Here is a 10,266-nt window from a genome sequence, read left to right as displayed (position 1 = left end):
TCAAGCCTCTCATGCACATTTTGCCTCTCAAACCTTCCAAACTCAAGCACAACACTCCCAAACATGCATAAACATGTACACAAGCATATAGGGGTCTCAAACTATCCTATACCCCAACAAACATCATATAGCAACACATTTAACATGCATTTCATCCTTAAACTCACATAAACCCTAACATTTTATAACTAACCTAATCATGCATCCAACACCCTTCAAACCCCTCAAAACTTACTAAAAACATAAAAGAAGGGTAGGATCTCCACTTACCTCTTGAAAATCGAGAGGAGAGGTGATCCAAACTCGGAGATGGGAGAAATCGAGCTCCGGGGTCTCCAAGCTTCAAAACTTCAATTTTTTGCTTAAAAATCTTCAAAACCAAGCTAAAACTTGTTAAAACTTGAAGGATTTGAGGAGAAAGCACAAGATCGACAAAAAGGGTGGCGGAGACTCACCTTACCCGAAAATAGAGAGAGAAAACTGGCCCAGTTTCGAACAGGGGGCCTTTTATAGGCAGCTGGCCAGACCACCTTCGAAAGCCAAAAGTGCCTCCGCAACTCCACCATGTTCGGCGACCAAACATGAGGTTCGGCGGCCGAACCTGGGTTTCTCCTCCCAAACATTTTCTTTCAAAACTCAATTTCTTTCTTACTTAAAATCTTAAAACACATGAAAATATTTTAGAAAAATATATTTTACCCTTCTAGAGGTTTCCGACATTAGAAATTCCACCGGAAAATAGGAATTCCGATGCCGGGGTCTAGCCGGGTATTACAATGGTGTTGCTTACAGTTCCTGATCCAAGTGTGTTCCTTGAGATTTCAAATAGTGATGTGCCCATTTCATCCTCTCCATGTCCTGTTAGAAATGAAATTCTAGCCTTTCCTGCACCTTCTCCTGCTTCCACTCTCCTTGTTTCATCTCCACTCCTTGTCCAAAGGAAAAGCACTAGACACACTAAACTACCAAACTATCTTCATGATTACCATATCTCACTTCAGACTTCAATCTCAGTCATCCCTTCCTAGTTCAGTTTGTACTTACCCGATACAGAATCACCTCTCCTATGATAGGTTCATTTTAAATGTGTCTGCCATTTATGAACCTCACACTTACAGTCAAGCTATTAAATATGATCATTGGAAGCATGCCATGAGGGAAGAAATTCAAGCTCTAGAGGCAAAACACACTTCGATTCTCACACCATTGCTTATAGGAGCCAAGTCTATAGGATGTAAATGGGTATACAAAGTGAAGTTTAACTCTGATGGCTCTATTGATAGGTACAAAGCTAGGTTGGTGTCTAAAGGATATACTCAGAGGGCTGGTTTTGACTTCCAAGAGACATTCAATTCAGTTGCTAAACAGACCACAGTAAGAACTTTCATAGCACTTACTGCTATACATGGTTGGTTTTTATCTCAATTAGACATCAATAATGCATTCCTCAATGGTGATCTACATGGAGATATTTTTATGGATATTCCTTTGGGTTATAAGCTTAAGGGGGAGTATGGGAATCAATCAAAGCTTGTTTATAAACTTCAAAAGTCTTTGTATGGTTTAAAGCAAGCTTCAAGATAATGGAATCTAAAGTTTACTGAATGTTTGCTTCAAGTAAGTTTTATTTAGTCTAAATGTGATTTTCTCTCTTCTCTAAGACTGAGAATGAAGGATTTATAGCTATTTTAGTTTATGTGGATGACATTATGATTGGCAGCAGTAATAAGAAGTTGATTGAGAAATTCAAAAGTTGTTTGCAGAATTATTTTAAGTTAAAAGACTTAGGAACTCTTCAATACTTCTTAGGGTTTGATGTAGCCAGATCTAGTAAAGGGATTGCAATCTCTCAAAGAAAATTTGTATTAGAACTCTTAGAAGAATATGGTTTGTTAGCTGTAAAACCAAGTTCAGTTCCCTTTGAAGTTAATGCCAAGCTAATGCACTCCTCAGAAGACTTACTTTCTAATCCTAATGTCTATAGACAATTAATAGGCAAGCTCATGTATGTTCAGTTGACCAGGCCTGATAGTGCCTACAGTGTACATATCCTTTCTCAATTTATGGATAAGCCAACTCAAACACATCTCAATGCAGCATATAAGGTACTGAAATACTTGAAAAATGCTCCCGGACAAGGCTTGTTCTTAGCTACAAGTTCAAAATTAAAGCTAACTGTATACTCAGATAGTGACTAGCTGGATGTATAGAAATAAGAAGGTACATACTTGGTTTTTGTGTCTTTCTTGCAAATTCCTTAATCTGTTGGAAATCGAAGAAACAAGCCACAATCTCCAGAAGCTCTGCAGAAGCTGAGTACAGATCTATGGCAATAGTGACTTCTGAAGTACTTTGGTTAATATCCTTATTAACATATTTCAATGTTGCCATACCTCATCTAGTGAAGCTCCTTTATGATAGTATGTCTATAATTCAAATCCCCAAGAACCTTGTTCTCCATGAAAGAACTAAACATATTGAAATAGATTGTCGTTTCATTAGAGAAAAGGTAATACTTAGGTTCATTCAACCAGAATACATTGGAAATAAGGAGTAGATAGTAGACTTATTGTAATACCCGGTTAGACCCCGGCATCGGAATTCTTACCTTCCAGCGGAATCTCCGTTGGAATTCAGAATTCTCGGATGTCGGAACCTTCTAGAAGGGTAAAATAAAGGTTTTCTAAAATGTTTTTATATGTTTTTATGGTTTTAATGAAGAAAGAAATTGAGTTTTGAAAGAAAAGACCAAGGAGAGAAAACCCAAGTTCGGCCACCGAACCTCAAGTTCGGCCGCCAAACATGGGGAGCTTGCGGAAGCACCTTTGGCCCCCGAAGGTGGTATGGCCAGCCACCTATAAAAGGCCCCTTTTTCGAAAATGGGCAAGCTTTCTCTCTCTATTTTCGGGCATAGGTGAGATTTCACCCTTCCATGGTCGATTTGTTATTTTCCTTCAATCCCTTCAAGTTTTTGATGGGTTTTTACTTTGTTTTGAAGATTTTTAAGCTAAGATCAAGTTTTTGAAGCTTGGAGATCCCCGGAGATCGATTTCTCCCAATCTCCAAGTTTGGATCACCTCTCCTCTCGATCTTCAAGAGGTAAGCATAGATCCTTACCTTTTCTTATGTTTTAAGTAAGTTTTGAGGGGTTTTAAGGGTGTTTGATGCATGTTTAGAGTAGGTGTAAAATGTTAGGGTTTATGTTAGTTTAATGAGAAATGTGATGATATGTTGTTGTTTATTAGGGTTTAGGCTAGTTTTATGCCCCTATATGCTTGAATATGTGTTTATGCATGCTTTTGAGTGTTGAGTTTGAGTTTGGAGGGTTTTGAGAGGCTAGATATGGGATGGCAGAATCGGGTTCTGCCACCCATAAGGATCCAGGTTCGGCCGCCGAACCTACTAGAGGAGGCAGTTTTGGCCGCCTAAGCTCGCCCCCGAAGGTTTGAACTTTCGGCTCTGGAGGGGAGTTTCGGCCGCCGAACCTTGCCCCCGAAAGTGCCTGAATTTCGGATCTGGAAGGACCTTCGGCCGCCGAACCTTGCCCCCGAAAGTGCCTGACTTTTGGATCTGGAGGGACCTTTGGCCGCCGAACCTGCCTCCAAAAGTCCCCTGTCCAGCCTTCCTTTGTTAGTTCTCTATGCATGTTTTGATGATGTTTTAGGGAATTTTTGGGGAGATGTTTAGAATCATGTTAGAGTTTGTTTGGTCCCTTATTTGAGTCCACCTATGTAGGATCGAACCCGAGGAACCGAGGAGGCCAACAGTGCTAGCTGTTTCAGAGTCAGCCAGAGGTGAGTAGAATAGAACTACTTTTATTTTTTAAAAGTGACTAAACGTTTAAGCATGTTCATGCATCACGATTGCCATGTTTATAGGTTGTTGCATTAGAATTCACGAATATGATGCATTGCATAATTTGCTGTTGATGTAGATGGATATTGGATGACCCACTAGCCCTCGATATGATATGCTATGTTATGATGTGGAAGTCCAGGTGTGGCCTGCACTACGCCCCTGGCAATATGTAAGAGAAAGTCTGGGTGTGGCCTGCACTACGCCCCCGGCACGGTTGAATATATTATGATATGTTATATGTAAGAGAAAGACCAGGTGTGGCCTGCACTACGCCCCTGGCACAATTGGATTATGTAGAGGGTTATTGGTGACAAGTCCATCCTTGATGTGAATTGTTTGTGATGTGATGCATTTCATGATGGCATATGTTTAATGAACTGTTTTTACTGTTCTGCTCACTGGGCTTTTGTAGCTCACCCCTTTCCCCTAACCCCCAGGTTTGCAGGATCAGAGATAGCTCAGGGAGTCAGCAAGGGTAATGGCTATGGCTATGTTATGTAATAGTCTAGTAGTGGACATGAAATGTAAAATGATGTAATGTAAAGTAATGTAATGAGGATTAGTATTGTGCTTGGCCCTAATGTTTTTTGTAAATTCCTGTTGTACATGATCTCTATGTATATGTTTTAATGATGAGATATGTTGAACCAGGCTTGACATATGATATGTTGCCCCACTAGAGCATTTGATGAGGGCTCTAGTGTGGGGTTTTATGTTTACAGTTGTGGTGCATGCACAGGTCAAGTTTGGTGTATTGAAAGTTTAAAATTTTTATGCAAAAGTATAATCATGTATGGGATTTCATCAGATGTTCAGGATATATAGTAGGCTTGCTACAGGTCCCGGCGACCTTAAGTCGATCTGGATCCTAGCGCCGGTAGCGGCCCGGTTTTTGGGTCGTTACACTTATTCACTAAAGCACTGCATCCGGGACATTTTAACTACCTTTTAAACAAGTGGAATATAAACAATATATATGTCCAACTTGAGGGGAAGTAACAAGATGATTTGTATAGTAGAGTTGAGCATAGTTAGCTGATTGATTAGCTAGTTGGTTAACCTAACTTATTTAGTTAGAGTAGTTAGCTGTCATTAGCATGCAACACGTGAATAAAGAAAGTTGATACACCTGTATATAAAGTTTACAGCCATATAAATAAAATAAAGATTCTTATTCACACAAAACTTGTGAAAATTTTCATTATTGAAAATTGGAGGTGAGAATGTTGCTGAATTGCTAGCAGCCGTGAGAGTTTTATGTTATTATTTATTCAATATCACAATCCCTCAAAGATTTAAAACTCTGATACCATATTGAGAATTTAGGTTAGTGTAGAATTCATAGAAGAAAATGAGGCTAGAAACGATTGAAGATTTAGAAAAGAAGAATAAATATGAAAACTCCTTACATAGATATTGAATTCTGATGCATTTAAATAAGGTTTACACAATAAATTTAAGGCCTAAAAATTTCAACTAATTATCAAATAATATAAAAAAATCCTATAACTGATTATAAAGATTAAAATTCAGAAAATCAAAGAGTAAGAACAAAAAAAAAAAAAAGAATACTAAAGACCAAGTCTAATTTTGGCAGCTGAAAATTTTGAATCCATCTCCAATGGAACACTTCTCTCCAAATTCAGATTTGTGAATTATTTTTCTTCACTATATGATACACTTCTCATCATTTTTTAATTGCCGAGTACTTCTCTAAAAAATCTTTTGGGTGTACTTCTCACTAACTAATTCACAAAAAAAAAAAGTTGTTCTTTAGGCACTTCAATGAAATTTAAATGTTCTTTATTTTTAAATTTTTAATTTTTTAAATGCTCAAATTTTTTGCACTTAAAACATTATCGCTTTTCTTTATGCTAATATTCTTTCCTTTCATAACAAGACTTCTTGCAGTGGTTACACTTAGAAAATTTTCATTTTTCCTTTGTAACTTCAACAAGATAAGCTCCTTCAATCATATATTCATCTTTGCTCTTAAGCCTACGAAGAATTAAGTTATTCTAGTGAAGTTATCTCACTAATGTCTTCTGAATCTTCAGGAGAGGAAATTTTTTCTCAAAATTTTCAAGCAAACTCATAAACATCTTCTCGACAATCTTACAATCAGGCAGATCTTCTTCTAGTAGCCAAATTTTACTCACCATCATCATCAAGAGGTGATCAAGTCAAATTTAGATTCATTTTTCATGTTGTTATTTATGTTAATTTACACATTTTCTACTTAATTTTGTAATTTTGACCTTATTTTGCAAGAAATGGTGTAAAAAGATAATTTGGTGAAAATGACCTTAAAACTGCCCAAAAGAGAATAGAAAAGATCAAGCCTGGTTTGTTCAAGTCGATTTGCCCGAACCAAGTTGCAGCTGAAATGAGGAGAAGGATGAAGAACAACACAGACTTGCTGTTTAACCAGATTGTTTGTCCAAACAACTTGGGCAAACAGACCTGCAGAACAGAGGCAGGGTGATAGACAGCACCAAGATAGACTGTTTGACCGAGTTGTTTGCCCAAACAATTCGGACAAACAGAACTTGCGATAGCAGACAGCAGAAACGCAAAAAACTTGGAATTCAAGCCTTTAAAAAGTCTTTCCCTCTCCAAACATGTGAAGACAGCTCAACAAGTTTTCAAGATATCTCAGCACTCTACCCACATATCAAGGAAGCAAAATCTCAAGAAGATTTAATTGCTTTCAAAGAATTTAACTCCAAATAAGAAAAGAATTTCAACAAATTAAGGGAACTTAGGGTAGCCTATTCAGCTATAAAAGGATAACAAACCAGCAAGGAAAGAAGAATCTTATCTTTGGAAATCACACAGCAGCCGCGAGCCACAGCCGCCGCGCAGCCGACCCTTCCTCTTCTTCTTTCTTGTTTTCTTTCTTTTATTTTTGTGTTAGTTTCATCCATAAATGGCTGAAACCCTTTTTCTAGTTGAAAATTAGGTGAAACTTCAGTTTATTTATGGATTGGGAGACCTGAACTTATTATGTTCTTCTTTTATTTATCAATTATTATGCAATTTCATGCTTAATTCTATTGTTGATTTGTTGTTTAGATCAATAAGACCCATTGATTCTTGATTGCAAAGTAATAATTTTTTAGTTTGGGTAGTTTAAGTCCGTAATTGCTTGAATTATTCAAACACAAGTAACTATTGGTGTAAAAACCAAGGAGATTGCATAATCTAGCAATATCACCATACGTTTGGTTAGCTAGAATTAGGTCTCTCTATTTCTTAATGTGATTGACAGTTGAATGAATCTAAAGCCCCAAGGACGTTCTTTGACAACTTGTTGATTAGTAATTAATTAGAGAACGTTTTCTAGTTAATTTATGTTTAAGGAGGGATATGGTGGTGAGAAGCGTCTTCCACCTCCATAACTAATTTATTGAGTCAAATAAAAAAATATAAGTGTCAATGATCAATCCCAACAACTGAAGTAGATCCAATTCTTCAACTAGACTTTTCTCATTATTGAATTCTCTTTACTTTATTATTTGCTTTACGTTATATCTTTTAATTCTAGTCTAGTTCATCAATCTCAAAACCTCCTTATTTTTTTTTTAGTTTATTTACTTAGTCTTGATAAGAAAAATAGGTGAATATCAATCTCTTGTGGATTCTATCCTTTTACCACTATTTACAGTTGTAAAATTGTGGATAATAAAAAAGATTATTTTTTACCTGTTTCGACAATCGCACAGTCAAGGGGTTATAATATTCTTGTATGGTCTTTTTTTCTTTTATGCTCAAAGTCTCGAAATCCCTTTTGAGATTTAGGACTTGCATCCTTCTTCTTCTATCATTGTTAATAGTCTCACAAGTCATAATTATTATGAAAATTATTTCTGAGACATCACAATGAATTATAGATAAAACTCTTTGAACTTTTACTTTTTTCTTCATCATGAGCTCTTATCTAATTAAGTGTTGCATTATTTCCTAGAGATGGTAATTCCCTTTTTCTTTAATCCATTGCCACAAGGCAAGACCTGTTAGATGAGCTTTCATTTTGATAGCAATATTTGGTAATTTTCACCATTGAAAATTGAGAGTGAGAGAGTTGCTGACTTGTTGGAAGTCATGGGAGTTTTATATTATTGCTTACTCAACCTCTTAGTCGCTCAAGGATCTAAAACTCTAATACCATGTTAGAATTCAAGTTAGAATAAAATTCACAGTATTATGAAAGAAAATGAGGTTGGAAACAATTGAAGATATAAAAAGGAAAAATGAACATGAAAACTCCTTACATAGAGATGAATTTTGATGCCTTTAAATAGATTTTACACAATAAAATTCAATAACTAAAAATCTCAACTAAAAACAAATATTTCAAAAAATCCTGCAATTTATTTAATGATTAAAATTCAAAAAATTAAGGAGTAAGAACCAAAAAACTAACAACTAAAGGCCAAGTCTAATTTTGGAGCTGAAATTTTTGAGTCAATTTTCAAATTCTTCCTTAATTTAAAATTTCAAGAAAATTCAAACTCTATAGAACACTTAACTCTAAATTTTAGATTTGTGAAGCACTTCTCTCCACCATATGATATACTTCTCATCATCTTTCAATTGTTGAGTGCTTCTTTAAAAAATCTTCTTGGTGCACTTCTCATCAACTAATTCAAAAAAAGAGTTTCTTCTTTAGCTACTTCAACCAAATTTGCAAGTCCTTCATTTTTAAATTTGCAATTATTTTAAATGCCCAAATTTTTTACACATAAAACATTATGGCTTTTCTTTGTGCCGATAGTCTTTCTCTTTAGGACTAGGCTTTTTGCAATAGTTATACTAAGAAAATTTTCCTTTTTTCTTTGCAACCTTAATAAGATAAGTTCTTTCAACCATATGTTTAATTCTCTCTTTTCTCATAGCTTTTTTTTTTTTAATAGTTTTAAACCTGCAAAGCATTAACCAATTTTAAAAAGTTATTTCATTGATGTCTCTTGAAGATCCAAGAGATGAAAATTTTACTTCAAATCTTTCAAGTAAACATATAAACATCTTCTTTACGATCCTCCTGTCAGATAGATATTCTCTTAACAATCGAGTTTTATTCACCACCATCATCAACCAATCAAAATATTCTTATATGGTCTCTTTTATGATCAAAGTCTTGAAACTTGCATCCTTCTTGTTCTTTCAGTGTATTGCAAGCTTCTTCAACAGTTTTACAAGTTATAATTCTTATGAAAATTATTTGTCAGACAACAGAATGAATTATAGATAAAGCTCTTGGAGCTTTTGCTTCTTCTTCGTCATGAGCCCTTATATATTTAAGTGTTGGATTATTTCCATGAGGTGGTAAAATCCTTTCATCTTCAGCCCATTGTAGCAAGCTAAGAGTTCTTAGTTGAGCCTTCATCTTGACAGCCCATACTTTTTAATATTCACTATTGAAAATTAGGGGTGAGAGTGTTGTTGAATCGCTGGCAGCCAAAAGAGTTTTATGTTATTGATCACTCAATCTCATAACCCCTCAAGGATCTAAAACTCTAATACCTTGAGAATTTGGATTAGCATAGAATTCATGGTATTATGAAGGGAAATGAGACTGGAAACAACTACGACTTAGAAAAGAAAAAAATGAACATGAAATCTCCTTCCATAGAGATTGAATTCTCATGCCTTTAAATAGGATTTGCACAACAAAATTCAAGACTAAAACTTTTAACTAAATATCAAATATTCCAAAAAAAAAAATCCTACAATTTATTTTAATGATTAAAATTCAGAAAATCAAGGAGTAAGAACTAAAAACTAAAAGCTAAAGAACAAGTTTGGCAGCCGAAAGTTTTGAATTAATCTCCACCATGTTGATGACCCATGATGATCTTGCTCTCTCGAGACAAAGAGCATGTTTGCGATCCTCAGTTAGACTAGGTTTTGTTGGCATCTCAAATTGTTGGAAAATCTGAGGCCCATGAGGAATTTTGGGTCGAACTTGTACCTATAGAGAGGACAGCTAGTGTGACTTTGTAGCTATTGGTCAATGCAGTTCTCTTACACTTGGGTAACAATAGGAGAATCTCAGTGTCTTGGAATACTGAGAGGCAAACTGCACACTCTAAGCATCTATACTAGAAAATCTAGACCTTGACCGAGTAAGAACAAGGTGTGTTCATCAGTTATGTTTCTGTGGCAGAATTTTGCATAGGTAAGTATGAGGAAAGCTATAGAGAGCATAACTGAGATGATACTAATGACAACTGCTAGGCTTGGATGGAGGGGACCTAAGACCATCCGAGAGAGATTTGTTTGTGTTTTGGGTTTTGACATGGAAGAATAAGAAGAAGAACCAGCAACGTGTTGTGAGGAAAACTCGCAATATGTATCAGCTTTTAACAAGATAAAAACGTAGATTGGATTTCTTTTATGAAAATC

This window comes from Manihot esculenta, chromosome 3, assembly GCF_001659605.2.
Source record: "Manihot esculenta cultivar AM560-2 chromosome 3, M.esculenta_v8, whole genome shotgun sequence".
Classification (NCBI taxonomy): Eukaryota; Viridiplantae; Streptophyta; class Magnoliopsida; order Malpighiales; family Euphorbiaceae; genus Manihot; species Manihot esculenta.
This window is presented reverse-complemented; position numbering follows the sequence as displayed.